Genomic DNA, 16016 nt, shown 5'->3' with positions numbered 1-16016 from the left:
TCGGCCAATAAAATCCTGTATGGAAGGCCTTGCCTAAAAGGGCCGGGGCTGCGGCGTGGTGCCCGCCGAGTCCGGCATGAATTTCAGCCAGAAGATTCCGCCCTTCCTCTTCGGAGATACACCTTTGAAGGACTCCGGTTGTGCTTTTCTTGTAAAGCTCTCCCTCATGGACCTTATAGGCCTTAGATCGCCGCACTATGCAGCGGGCCTCGTTTTGGTCCTCGGGAAGTTCCTGCCTGATTAGGTAGGCTAGGAATGGTTCCATCCATGGGGCAATGACTGCCATTATTACGTGGGCTGAGGATGTTACTTCGTTGGCAGAACCACCAATTATGTCAGAATGTTCGGTGTCGGGCAGTGCGGTTGGGTCCGGGTTGTTATTTCCGGACTCCCCCTCCCATAGTACAGATGGCTTGAATAGCCTCTCCAGGAAGATGTTGGGAGGGATGGCATCGCGCTTTGCGCCAATGCGTGCCAATATGTCTGCTGCCTGGTTGTTATCCCGGGCTATATGGTGAAATTCGAGCCCCTCAAACCGAGCAGACATTTTTAGGATGGCGTTGTGATAAGCTGCCATTTTCGGATCCTTGGCATCAAAGTCTCCATTTATTTGGGATATCGCGAGGTTCGAATCCCCGCGCACCTCTAGGCATTGAATGCTCATGGAGACTGCCATCCAGAGGCCATGTAGAAGGGCCTCGTATTCGGCTGTGTTGTTGGAGTCCGTGTACATTATCTGTAGTGCGTATTGAACTGTATCTCCGGTTGGGGACGTCAGAACAACGCCAGCCCCCAGACCAGCCAACATTTTGGAGCCGTCGAAGTGCATGATCCAGTTGGAATATGCGCCATACTCTTTAGGGAGTTCGGCTTTAGTCCATTTGGCGACGAAGTCAGCCAAAACTTGCGACTTAATAGATCGCCGTGGCTTATAGGTTATGTCGAACGGGAGGAGCTCAATGCCCCATTTGGCAATCCAGCCCGTCGCGTCGCGGTTGTTTATAATGTCATTAAGAGGTACTTTGGAGGCTACTGTTATCGAACACTCTTGAAAGTAGTGTCGCAGCTTCCGGGATGCCATGAACACCACTTACGCTATCTTTTGATAATGCGGGTACCGTGACTTGCATGGAGTTAGGACAGTGGACACGTAGTAAACTGGTTTTTGAAGGGGGAACTTGTGTCCGTCCGTTTCTCGTTCGACAACGAGCACCGCGCTCACAACTTGATGAGTTGCCGCGATATATAATAGCATTGGTTCGCCATGTTGGGCGCGGCCAGGACTGGGTTTGTTGCCAATATGGATTTTATTTCTTTGAGTCCGGCCGTGGCGGCATCTGTCCACTTGAAGTGTTTGGTGCATCGGAGGAGGCGATAAAGGGGTAATGCCTTTTCTCCCAAACGGGAGATAAAGCGGCTTAGAGCTGCCACGCATCCCGTCAATTTTTGTATTTGTTTGAGGTCCTTTGGGATATCCAATTGTGATAGAGCTCGGATCTTGGATGGGTTTTCTTCAATTCCTCTGTCGGATACAATGAAGCCTAAGAGCATTCTGGCTGGTACACCGAAAACGCATTTTTCTGGGTTGAGCTTGATGTCATATGTTCGGAGATTATCAAATTTGAGCCTCAAGTCGTCTACTAGAGTTTCGACATGCTTGGTTTTAACGACCACATCGTCTACGTATGCCTCCACTATTTTGCCGATCTGGTTTGTCAGACATGTCTGAATCATGCGCCGATACGTTGCGCTGGCATTTTTGAGCTTGAAGGGCATTGTGTTGAAGCAGAATGGGCCGTATGGGGTGATGAATGCCGTTGCATCTTGGTCGGGCTCTGCCATCTTAATTTGGTGGTAGCCGGAGTATGCGTCGAGGAAGCACAACGAATCATGTCCTGCGGTAGCGTCGATAATTTGATCGATGCGGGGGAGGGGGAAGGGATCCTTTGGGCAAGCCTTGTTAAGGTCCTTGAAATCGATGCATAGGCGCCAGGATTTGTCCTTCTTTGGTACCATCACCAGGTTTGCTAGCTAGTCCGGATGTTTTATATCTCTGATGAATCCGGCCTCCAATAGTTTGGCTAACTCCTCTCCCATGGCCTGCCTCTTGGGTTCGGAGAAACGCCGAAGAGCTTGTTTGACTAGCTTGAATTCTTTTAGGATGTTTAGGCTGTGCTCAGCCAGCCGGCATGGGATTCCTGGCATGTCTGAAGGGTGCCAGGCAAAAATGTCCCAATTTTCACGTAGGAATTCTCGTAGTGCGGCATCTACATCAGGGTTTAATTGTGCCCCGATGGAGGCCATTTTTATAGGGTCTGTTGGATGGACTTGGAATTTGACTATTTCGTCCGCCGGTTTAAAGGAGGTGGACTTGGATCTCTTATCGAGTATCACATCGTCCCTGTTCACCGTGGAGCGCAGCGCAGTGAGTTCCTCGGCCGCTAGGGCTTCGGATAGTGCCTCAAGGGCCAGTGCGGCTGTCTTGTTTTCGGCGCGGAGTGCTATGTCCGGGTCACTAGCAAGAGTGATGATTCCGTTGGGCCCGGGCATTTTGAGCTTCATGTACCCGTAATGGGGTATAGCTTGAAAAATTGTGAATGCCTCTCGCCCTAATAGAGCGTGATATCCGCTGCTGAACAGGGCCACTTGGAACGTGACCTCCTCGGACCTGTAATTATCTGACATGCCGAACACCACATCCAATGTGATTTTTCCAGTACAACATGCTTCCCGACTGGGGATTATTCCTCTAAAGGTTGTGCTGCTTCGCTCAATGCGGCTCTAGTCTATTTCCATTTTTCGGAGGATTTCCTCGTAAATGAGGTTCAGTCCGCTGCCACCGTCCATGAGTACCTTGGTAAGGTGAAAGTCGTCCACTATTGGACTGAAGACCAATGCGGTTGGTGCTCGGGCTTTTCGGAATTTAGGTTCGTCACTAGCATTAAAGGTAATAGCCGTGTCACTCCATGGGTTTATTGTTGCTACTTGGTAGACTTCGGCAAGGCTGCGGAGTGTTCATTTCCGCATATTATTTGATGCGAAAGTCTCGAAGACTGTTAATACCGTACTGGTATCCCTGGGCTGGTGCTCTGGAGTTAGAAGCTCTTCGCCACTTTTGGCCACCTGTTGTAGTATCCAACATGCTCTAAGGCTATGAGTTGGAGTGGCGCCCTCTGTACTATGAATTTTGCAGGGTCCATTGAGCCATCCCTCCAGTATGGTTCCATGCCCTATAGAGGGTTTTCGCTTTTTGGTATTTAACCCAGGTGCTTGATGATGCACCCTTTTATTTTGGACTGGGGTTGTATTCAGGGCCGGATTGTCCCAAAAATTGATTTCGGTTTTCCAGGCGCTTTCCATCGCACAGTACTTTTGTACTATGGATGCCAAGTCAGCGAAGCGTGTAATTTCACGCCGGGTTACGGCGTTGAGGATTCCCTTATCCGTGCAATTATTGCAGAAGAATGAAATTGCGTCCTCCTCGCGGCAGTCCTTTATCCTGTTCATAACCAGGAGGAATCTGGCCCGGTAATGGTGTACTGTTTCTACGAGCTCTTGCCGGATTTGGGATAGATCGCTTATGTTTGGGTGGGCGGGTGGAATTAAATTTGGAACCCCATCCAATCTAAGACTCAGGGGCCAAGAAGTTTCCGAACTTGGAAGCTTGGGTTCTTGGATGTCGTCCAATGAATCTAGCCCGCTGCCTGACTTTAGGTTCAGGGCTTGAGTGACGTCCTCCCCTCCATGGTAATCCAGCATGGAGGGATCGGGAATCCGGACATAGCTAGTCCTTAAGATAGTAGAAGGGTCGCCGTATTGTTCCTCTACCACGGCAACGTGGTGGGTAACCTGGGGAGAGTTAATCTCTCTCAGATCAGGTTTAGGCCCAATCTGATCGTAGTCTGTAGCGACTCCCAGGGCGGCGATGCGATCCAAGAGCTCGTTTAAGGAAGAGAGCTCCATCGGATCTAACTGCTCGGCGAGTTCCAAGTTAACGTGAAGATTGCTTTCGATGACCCGAGAAGTCATCGTCAGCGCGGCGGCCGAACAGGCGGTCATAAGGAAACCACCTAGCCGGAGAGTTTGGCCGATGGCCAAAGCTCCTTTAGCAACAAGGCCGTCTTTAAAGACGGGACGAGGCATCCTTCCTGATGGCGACGGCACAGAGGAACTCTCAATGAAAGCACCAATGTCGGTGTCAAAACCGGCGGATCTCGGGTAGGGGGTCCCAAACTGTGCGTCTAGGCGGATGGTAACAGGAGACAAGGGACACGATGTTTTTACCCAGGTTCGGGCCCTCTCGATGGAGGTAAAACCCTACTCCTGCTTGATTGATATTGATGATATGGGTAGTACAAGAGTAGATCTACCACGAGATTAGAGAGGCTAAACCCTAGAAGCTAGCCTATGGTATGATTGTTGTTCGTCCTATGGACTAAAACCCTCCGGTTTATATAGGCACCGAAGAGGGTTAGGGTTACACATAGTCGGTTACAATGGTAGGAGATCTACATATCCGCATCGCCAACCTTGCCTTCCACGCCAAGAAAAGTCCCATCCGGATACGGGACGAAGTCTTCAATCTTGTATCTTCATAGTCCAGGAGTCCGGCCAAAGGTGATAGTTCGGCTATCCGGACACCCCCTAATCCGGGACTCCCTCAGCTGCCTTTAAGCATAATATTCGAGATGAATGGCTAGCACGTCAGCTCGGCCAGGACAAGCTGAGGACAATGGCAGTGCTTACCTCCCTGATGACCCGCTTCTACGCTAGAAAGGATAGTTGGTTGGCTCGTAAAAGCACCAACTAACAAGCCCTCGGCACCTCTGAAGTCCGGGACAGGGACGGAAAGCCACGGCGCAACAAGAACAAGCATCGCCACAACGATGGTCAAGTTAACAAGATGACAGTAAATGCCAGATTCCGTAATCCGAAGTCCAGGTCACGGAAGAAGCCTTCTAAAGGCAACCAGGACGGACCAACCAAATTATATGCAACCTTGGACAGGCCCTGCCAGATCCATGGCACCCTTGAGAAGCCCGACAACCACAACAATCGTAACTATTGGGTGATAAAACAAGCTGGCAAGCTCACGGCCGAGGACTCTGGCAGAAGTCCTCGGAGCAAGGACGATGAGGTGCCTTGCAGGCCGAATAGTGGAGGGGAAAAGCCCTTCCCTCCCGAGGTCAAGACGGTACATGATCCACACCACCCATATACCAAGAAAGGAGAGGAAACGCGCGCTACAAGATGTATACGCGCTAGAGCCCGTATCGCCAAAATTTAACCCATGGTCAGCTTGCCCGATCACCTTCGACCGCAGGGACCATCCGACCAGCATCCATCATGGAGGATCGGCGGCCCTGGTACTCGAGCCCATTTTAGATGGGTACCACCTCACGAGAGTCCTTATGGATGGAGGTAGTAGCCTCAATCTGATTTACGCAAACATAGTGAGGAAAATGGGGATCGATCCGTCAAGGATCAAACCCAATAACACCACCTTCAAGGGGGTTATTCCAAGAGTAGAGGCCCGCTGCTCAGGCACGGTGACTTTGGAAGTAGTATTCAGCTCGCCAGACAACTTCCGCAATGAAGACTTGATCTTCGATATCGCCCCTTTCCGCAGTGGCTACCATGCCCTCCTCGGCCGAATGGTGTTTGCCAAATTCAACATCGTCCCGCATTACGCATACCTCAAGCTGAAGATGCATGGTCCTTCGGGTGTTATAACGATCAACGGCAACACGGAGCGCTCACTCCGGACCGAGGAACATACCGCGGCCCAGGCAGCCGAAGACCAAGCCGATGCCAACAGTCCTAGGTATCAGCCCGCCGTAAAGGCCAGAGATACAAGTAAACGGGCTTGAGCCTGGTCCCCGTCATGGGAGCCAGCCCTCATTCGTCACAAATAGGGACTCGCGCCCCACGACACTCCCAACATAGTCGCGCTCTATGTGCCTCGTCAGCACAACTTCGTGCTCAAGATACCGTGGGTAGCTGTGGGGCCTATATCAAACAACAACACCATGTGTTTGGCTTAACAGAACTATGGGATTACCACGTCCTCGTACGGCAATGGGTATGACTCCAGACTCATCCAGCATCAAGTTGTGACGACACGGCTACCTCTCAAGGTTCCTATTCAAGGCCCACCTCACTGGCATGCATTTTTCTACACGGGTGTCCCCCCTACCTAGCAGAAGCAAAGGCGCAGACATGCACCAGGGCACAGTTGAGGCTTCAACCCACGCATCAAGGCCCAGTGTAAACACTTCCTCTGTAAAATGCTCTTTTCTTACTTACAATAAATGCCTCGGCATTTCGAATTGTACGGATAGACATCCTGAGCTTATGGAAAATCAAAACACCTTTTACGATATTCAGGCATCCGTATTGTCTATCCCTTTCCTTTTCTTTTTTCCGCTCTTCGAATAGCTTGGCATGTACACATTGTGTAACAAATATAAATCGGTTATTTGACCATGTGCTTGATCTCTTCATCAGCTCCATGTACCAAGTCCGGCACCACTTTCCGCTGTTTGTTCAGCGTCTTGGATATTGCACTATATGCATGTGGCACCCCGGCTTAGAGCAACCGGTTTACCTTGCATTGCCAGCCCATGGATCATGTCTTCTGGCAACGCACGACAACTTGGTACAGATGGACAACCACTTTATTGATACAGAGGTTCGTATTACATCAGATAGCAAGGCCAAGTGGCACACACGGTGATGTTGCACATATGTACATTATTAAGTGAACATGAGGAGGGCCTCCATCACAATGATATAGCTACGCGGTAGCAGAAAGACGACGTAGAAGGACCCCATCTCACAGGGACACTGATGTGGATGATGACCCACAAGTATAGGGGATCAATCGTAGTCCTTTCGATAAGTATGAATGTCAAGCCTAACGAGGAGCGGAAGGAAATGACAAGCGGTTTTCAGCAAGGTAATGTGTTGTAGGGTGAAACCCTAAGATGGATCTTTTCACACTTGGAGGGGAAAAGAGGAAGAACACCAAGAACACAAAGAGGAATTCAAACCAACAATACCAAATTACACATCCACTAGAATAGCAATACAAGATCCATAAGTTCACAAACATAATCAAAGGAAAGATACAATGGTAGAGTTCTTCCCACTCCTGGGAGATGAGGCCTTGATGATGGTAGTCTTCTCCAAGTTGCAGGTCTTGAAATCCACAAGTGGATCCTCTCCAAAGAGGCCTTGGTCCCCAATGGAGGTGATAGGAGGAGCAAAGCTCACAAATATCGCATCTAATACTTTGCTAACCCTAAACATAACCCTAGGTACGGAATATATAGGCTTGGGGTCGAAGTGGAAGAAGGGAAGGTCCAAAACACCATCTCAGCCGCCCATCCTGTAGAGCCCATGTGCACGGGGTAAGTTGGGCCCGTGCGCACGGGGGTCCTGTGTGCGCGGTACACGCCCATGCGCACGGGGTGCTCCAGTGCCAACTCCCTGGATAGTCCGTGGGCAAGGGGTCGCCTGGGACTTCCTGTCCAGCTGTTGTAGTGCTCCGTCTTGATCCGTGTGGCCGTGGGGTGGTTCTCCTTATCCTTGGTGATGCTTTTGAGCTCCTTAGTGGTGCTCCTCTTTCTACCTAATGAGGCATAGAGTATTTTGGTGAGGTAGCAACCAAGTTCCACTTGTATCCATATGCATGTCAACTAGGAAGGAGTTCACCTCGGTTAACATTGCATGTGCTCTAGCTCTTGTCATGGGTCCACCTGGTGCTTCATTGTTGGTGTAGAGTCCATGGGGATGAGGAGAGGATGCACTGCATCATAATGTCTGCAAGCACTGAAATTGTAAGTAACGAGTAGTTTGATTGCAAGGTAATTTGTAACGAGCAAGTAACGATAATGGTAGAAAAAGTGCAGCAAGGTATCCCAATCCTTTTGAGGTAAAGGACAGGCCAAAATGGTCTCTTTTAATAGGCAAAGTGTTCTTGAGGGTACACAGGAGTTTCATCTAGCCACTTTCATCATGTTGGTTTGATTTGTGTTTGCTACTTTGATAATTTTATATGTGGGTGGACTGGTGCTTAGGTGATGTTCTTACTTGAACAAACCTCCTACTTATGATTAAGCCCCTCGCAAGCATCCGCAACTACGAGAAAAGTATTAAGAATAAATCTAACCATGGCGTTAAACTTTTGGATCAAAATCAGCCCCTTACGGAATAGCGCATAAACTAGGGTTTAAGCTTCTGCCACTCTCGCAACCCATCATCTAATAACTACTCCACAATGCATTCCCTTAGGCCAAGTGTCATGTAGTCAACGTTCACATGAGACCACTAAGGGAATCACAACATACATACTATCAAAATATTGAACACATATCAAGTTCACATGATTACTTGCAACAAGATTTCTCCCGTGACCTCAAGAACAAAAGTAACTACTCACAAATGATAATCATTCTCAAGATCAGAGGGGTATTAAATAGCATAATGGATCTGAACATATAATCTTCCACCAAATAAACCTTATAGTAATCAACTACAAGATGTAATCAACACTACTAGTCACCCACAAGTACCAATCTATAGTTCCGGTACAAAGATTGAACACAAGAGATGAACTAGGGTTTGAGAGGAGATGGTGTTGTTGAAGATGTTGACGGAGATTGCCCTCCACAAGATTGGAGAGTTGTTGGTGATGATGATGACAATGATTTCCCCTTCGGGAGGGAAGTTCCCCTAGTGGAATCGCTCCACCGGAGGGCAAAAGTGCTCCTGCCCAAGTTCCGCCTTGAGACCGCGATGCTTCATCCCGAAAGTCCTCTCCCAATTTTTTCTAGGTCAAAATGACTTATATACCATAAGAGGGGCACCAGAGGTGGGTCGAGGAGGGCACAACCCACCAGGGCGCGCCTGGGCTCCCTAGTGCCCCCAAGTGGGTTGTGCCCACCTGGTGGGCCCCCTCTGGTAGTTATTTGCTCCAATAATTCTTATTTATTCCATAAAAATTTCTCGTGAAGTTTCAGCTCATTCGGAGTTGTGTGGAATAGGTAGCCTGACGTAGCTTTTTCAGGTCCAGATTTCCAACTGCCGGAATTCCCCCTCTTTGTGTTAACCTTGCATTTTATGGGAGAAAAGGCATTAGAATTACTCTGAAAAGCATTATTATGCATAAAAAGTTATAAATAACAGTAGGAAGACATGATGCAAAATGGACGTATCAACTCCCCCAAGCTTAGACCTCGCTTGTCATCAAGCAAAAACCAAAATCGAAAAACGTGTGCACATGCTTAGAGAGAAAGGTGTCAATAAAAGCAAAATACGGACATAGAAGCATCATGTATATTATTATAACAGCAACAAACTTTAATATAAAACTTTATCATAGAACTTTTTATCATAGACTTCTCATGAACAAGTAAGAATTCGTCGGAACATCGAAGTATAAAGCATAAACTCTATTGAAAACAAACAAACTATGTTCTCAGTCTGCAACTACAATTCATCATCTTTTTAGGAAGGGTCACATATCGGAGCCTTTTTGGCAAGTCCACATACTCAACCATCATATAGTCTTCTATGATTGCTAACACTCGCTGCATACACATGAGAAAATCATTTCAACTGGACACATAGAAAGATAGGGGCTTATAGTGTCGCCTCCCAAAATACTCACCTCAAGGGTGATGTCAACAATAATAACTCATGCTACCCATATCCAACTGGATATAAGTGCCTAGATCTTTCCTCACCACATGATGCTTGCCAAAAGAGAAAATAAAATGGAAGAGAGAGAAGAACTTTGACGCTTGCATAAAAAGTTAATACATAAATGTAAAAGATAGGCCCTTCATAGAGGGAAGCAGAGGTTGCCATGCACTTTTTGTTTGTATGCTCAATCCCTTCATGCAAAAGAACGTCACGTTATATTGCCCCTTATGATAGAAACCATTATTACGCAGTCTGACGCTTTTATTCTTTGCCATCACAAGTTCGTCCAATGCTCAATTTTCTCTTACACCAAATGATCTAACACTTTTCGCGGCAATTTTTATTTCCTTATTGCACCGATGAAAACTTACTTGAAGGATCTTACTCAATCCTTAGGTAGGTATGGTGCACTCTTAAAAATAAGATTTGGGTTAAAAAAAAGTGTTTTTGGATGCAAAAGTAGTATCTCTACTTAGTGCTGAATTTTTGGCTAACAAAGATGGGGGCAAGCACCACATGTTGAAGGATCTATGACAATATAACTTCTATGCGAATATGAGCAACCATAAATCATTGCATTGTCTTCCTTGTCCAACGTAAACAATTTTGGCATATAATATTTTGATGGGGGCTCACAATCACAAAAGATGTCCAAGATAGTATATTTGCATGTAAATCTTCTCTTCCCTTATTAATTCTTTCATGAATTGCATCATTGACCGGTGCTATATTTTTCAATCTCCAATAAAATTTTCTACTTATACTCTTCCTTATGTGATGTCATTACTTACCATAAGATTAGCACATGATATTTTGCATTTATTTCCTTTCTTTTTATTGAACAAGAAAGTAAAGAAAACAAAACTCAAACTAAACTTTATTATATATCTTCCACACAATTACAAATATAGATCACTAAGCAAAATCTCGAAAAGAAAGGATCAAGCTAAACTTTTATTCATCTAAAGCAAAAGATAACTATGGATCGAACTAAGGTAAGCAAAGGCAAAAGACAGTGGCAGTGATACGATACTAGGGCACCTCCCCCAAGCTTGGCACCAGCCAAGGGGAGTGCCCATACCCGGTACTCAATTTTCTTTTGGTGTTGAAGAAGGAGGTGGTGGTGATGAAGTAGTAGCAATCTTATCCTCGGGTTTCCATGGCAAGGGCTCACCATCATAAAAGGAGGAGTGAGTCTCATGGGTCCTGCAACTGGCAACCAAACTCATACCTTTAGACCTCGCCTCATATTCAAAGACTTGGTTTTTAAGATCATAGATCTAGCTTTGGAGGAAGCTGATTTGCTTGTTGAAGGTGAAGACGATGTCCTTCATGGACTTGCCATCCACCTTGAGATCAAGGGTGTAGTCCGCCGTGATCATGAGGTGATTGGCATTGAGTCCACGTTCCACCATCCCCTTGCACCGGAACACTTCTTGCTCCATATCTTCAAGCCTACCCTCCACGGATCTTGTCCCCATGGGGCCTTGCACATTGCAGATGTGGAGCACCCCCTCACGCATTCAGATAGCTTGAGGGTGCTGCATCACCTCCCCCAAATATGGGTTGATGACGCTCTCGAAGAACTTATCCTTGGAGCATCTTGATAGATCTATTAGAAAATAGCAAGGAAAATAAAATAGAAGATTTCTCCGTGATATGGTGGTCAATGGGTTCGGGGGTATATAAAGATTTTTTATCTTGGGAAACAAGCAAATGGAAGAAAAACGGAGTCCGGAAGGTACCCGAGGTGGGCACAACCCACCGGGGCGCGCCTGGCACGCGCCCTGTTATCTTGTGCCCACCAAGGGTGCCTTCCTGCTTGTTTCTTATTTTCCTATCTTTTTATATTCCAAAACGGACAGAAAGTATTTTTGCGTAATTGTCGGAATCACGTTTACTTACCGTAACACGTACCTCCTCTTTTTCACGATTCTGGAGTGTTCCGGAAGGTTCTTTTATGTGTTCTTCCGGCGTCATAGTTTGGATAATATTGCTTTCAACATTAATGGGCATACGTGAGATATAATGTTTTATTCGTTGCCCATTAACAACATTTGGGTTAGTTTTCGACATTATTTATTTTCATAGCTCCCAATCGATAAACCTCCTCGATAACATAGGGTCCTTCCCATTTGGAGAGGAGTTTTCCTACAAAGAATCTGAAATGGGAGTTGTACAAAAGAACTTATTCTCCAACCTTGAACTCGCGCTTTTGGATTCTTTTATCATTGCCATCTTTTAACTTTTTCTTTAAATAACATGGCATTTTCATAAGCTTGGGTTCTTCATTCATCTAATGAGCTAATATCAAATAACCTCTTTTCACTGGCATGTTTGAAATCATAGTTGAGTTCTTTAATTGCCCAATATGCTTTATGTTCTAACTCAAGAGGCAAATGACACACTTTTCAATAAACCATTTTATAAGGAGACATACCCATAGGATTATTATATGATGTTCTACAGGCCCAAAGTGCATCATCTAATTTCTTAGACCAATTCTTTTGAGACCAATTGACAGTTTCTTGTAATATTAACTTTACTTCTCTATTTCTAAGTTCAACTTGACCACTAGACTGAGGATGATAGGGTGATGCAATTCTATGGTTAACTTCATATTTAGCAAGCATTTTACGGAAAGCACCATGAATAAAGTGTGAACCACGATCAATCATTAAATATCTAGGGACTCCAAACCTTGAGAAAATGACTTCCTTAAGCATTTTAATAGAGGTGTTGTGATCAGCACTACTAGTTGGAATAGCTTCTACCCACTTAGTAACATAATCAACAGCAACCAAAATATGCGTATAGCCATTAGAGGAAGGAAAGGTCCCATGTAATCAAATCCCCAAACATCAAATGGTTCAACAGAAAGTGAATAATTCATAGGCATTTCCTGACGCTTACCAATATTTCCAATTCTTTGACATTCATCACAAGACAAAACAAACTTGGGGGCATCCTTGAAGAGAGTAGGCCAATAAAAACCGGATTGTAATACCTTGTGAGTAGTTCTATCTCCCGCATGATGTCCTCCATAAGCTTCAGAATGACATTTCCGTAGGATTTGTTCCTATTCATGCTCAGGTACACAACGTCTAATAATACCATCTACTCCTTCTTTATAAAGATGTGGGTCATCCCAAAAGTAATGTCTTAAATCATAGAAGAATTTTTTTCTTTTGTTGGTATGTGAACCTAGGTGGTATGTATTTAGCAACAATGTAATTAGTATAGTCAGCATATCAAGGAGTGTTATGAGAAACATTTATTGCAGCTAATTGTTCATTAGGAAAACTATCATTAATAGGTTGTGGGTCATCAAGAATATTTTCTAACCTAGACAATCTATCAGCTACGGGGTTCTCAGCTCCTTTTCTATCAGTGATATGTAAGTCCAATTTTGTAGCAAAAGAACCCACCTAATAAGTCTAGGTTTAGCATCTTTCTTTTCCATAAGATATTTTATAGCAGCATGATCGGTGTGAACAGTCACTTTAGAATCAACAATGTAAGATCTAAATTTATCACAAGCAATAACCATTGCTAAAAATTCTTTTTCAGTAGTAGCATAATTGTGTTGGGCACTGTCTAGAGTTTTACTAGCATAATGAATAGAATTTAATTTCTTATCAACTCTTTGTCTTAGAACAGCACCAACAGCATAATCACTAGCATCACATGTAATTTCAAAAGGCAAGTTCCAATCAGGTGGTTGAACAATAGAGGCAGAAATCAAGGCTTTCTTAAGTGTTTCAAAGGCTTCTACACAATCATCATCAAAAACAAATGGAACATCCTTTTGTAAAAGATTTGTAAGAGGCCTGGAAATTTTAGAGAAGTCTTTAGTAAACCTCCTATAAAAACCAGCATGATCGAGGAAACTACGAATAACTTTGATATCTTTAGGACATGGCATTTTCTCAATTGCATCAACTTTAGCTTTATTCACCTCAATACCTTGCTCAGAAATTTTATGCCAAAGACAATACCTTCATTGACCATAAAGTGGCACTTCTCCCAATTCAAGACAAGATTAGTTCGCTCACATCTCTGCAAATCTCGTTCAAGGTTGCTCAAGCAATCATCAAAATAAGTTCCGTAAACCGAAAAGTCATCCATGAAAACCTCAACAATCTTTTCACAAAAGTTAGAGAATATAGCAGTCATACATCTTTGGAAGGTAGCAGGTGCATTGCATAAACCAAAAGACATACGTCTATAAGCATAAGTTCCAAAAGGACAAGTAAAGGTGGTTTTCTCTTGATCAGGTTGTGAGACAGGTATTTGAAAAAAACCGGAATATCCATCAAGGAAGCAAAAAATGTGTGTGCTTTGACAATCTTTCTAACATTTGATCAATAAAAGCCATAGGGTAATGATCTTTTCTAGTAGCTTTATTTAATTTTCTAAAATCAATTACCATTCTGTAGCCAGTGCCAATTCTTTGTGGAATAAGTTCATTTTTATCATTAGGAACAACAGTAATAACTCCTTTTTAGGGACACAATGAACAGGACTTACCCATCTACTATCAGCTATGGGATAGATTATACCTACTTCCAGAAGCTTCAATATTTCAGTTCTTACCACTTCTTTCATTTTAGGATTTAAACATCATTGGTGATCAACAACGGGTTTACCATCTCCATATTAATTTTGTGCTGGCAGAGAGTGGGACTAATGTCCTTTAAATCATCAAGAGTATATCCAATAGCAGCTCGGTGCTTCTTCAGAACCTTTAGTAATCTTTCTTCTTGTTGTTCTGAAAGGTTAGCACTAATAATAACAGGATATATCTTTTTCCATCAAGATAAGCATATTTCAAAGTGTCTGACATTGTTTAATTTCAAACACAGGATCACCTTTAGGTGGAGGAGGACCTCCTAGAGTTTCAATAGGCAAATTGTGTTTCAGCAGAGGATTTTGTTCAAAGAAAATTTTATCTATTTCATTTCTTTCATGCAGATGCATATGATTTTCATGGTCTAGCAAATATTGTTCTAGAGGATCAGTAGGAGGCACAGCAATAGAAGCAAGCCAATTATTTCATCCTTACTAGGCAATTCTTTCTTATGATGCTTTCTACTAAACTTGGAAAAATTAAACTCATGAGACTCATCACCAAATCTAACATCGACTGTTTGCTTCTCGCAATCTATTTTAGCATTAACGGTGTTCAAGAAAGGTCTACCAAAGAGAATGGGACAGAAATCATCCTGTGGGGAACCAAGAACAAGAAAATCAGTAGGGTATTTATTTTCCCACACAAGACTTCAACATCTCTAACAATCCCAAGTGGTGTGATGGTGTCTCTATTAGCAAGTTTAATAGTAACATCTATGTCTTCTATTTCAGCGGGTGTTATATCATTCATAATTTCTTTATATAAGGTAAAAGGAATAGCACTCACGCTAGCACCTATGTCGCATAAACCATTATAACAGTGATCTCCTATTTTACCAGAGACAACAGGCATGCCAACAACGGGTCTATGTTTATCTTTTCAATCAGGTTTGGCAATTCTAGCCATCACAAAAGTAAATAACATGCCCATTTATATTTTCAACCAGGAGATCTTTAACCATAGCAACACTAGGTTCTACTTTGATTTGTTCAGTAGGTTTGGAAGTTCTAATATAACTTTTGTTGACCACAGTTGAGACTTTAGCATGCTCTTTATCCTAACAGGGAAAGGTGGTTTTCAATATAAGCAGTAGGAACAACTCGATCAACATTATAAATATTAGTTTCATCTTTAGCTACTACCGGTTCTTTAATTTCTTCTCAGATAGGTGGGGGATATTTAAACCACTTCTCCTTAGGGAGATCAACATGAGTAGCAAATGTTTCACAAAATGAGCCTACTATTTCATTGTCAAGTCCATATTTAGTGCTAAACGTTTGAAAAGCATCGTTGTTCATAAAAGATTTAACACAATCATACTTGACCTTAATACCTAACTCTTTACCTTCGTCGAGTTCCCAATTTTCAGAGTTTCATTTAATTCTTTCTAAAAGATCCCACCGGAAGTCAATAGTCTTCTTCATAAATGAACATGTACAATAAATATCGAGCATGCATCGATCATCATGAGAAAACCGAGCATAAAAATTCGGTTTTCTCTTGAGAGCTCATTGTAGGGGCATGAATATAACATTGACTTAAGCCTCCCCCAAGCTAGAGCGATAATTTCTCCTTCACGAGGCCAAAAATTATATATAATTTTGATCACGATGAACTAGATGCATGGGATAATTTTTTTGGTGACATTCCAATTTCAGTCGATTCCAATTCCAAG

Source organism: Triticum aestivum, chromosome 1B (assembly GCF_018294505.1).
Source record: "Triticum aestivum cultivar Chinese Spring chromosome 1B, IWGSC CS RefSeq v2.1, whole genome shotgun sequence".
NCBI classification, from domain to species: domain Eukaryota; kingdom Viridiplantae; phylum Streptophyta; class Magnoliopsida; order Poales; family Poaceae; genus Triticum; species Triticum aestivum.
This window is presented reverse-complemented; position numbering follows the sequence as displayed.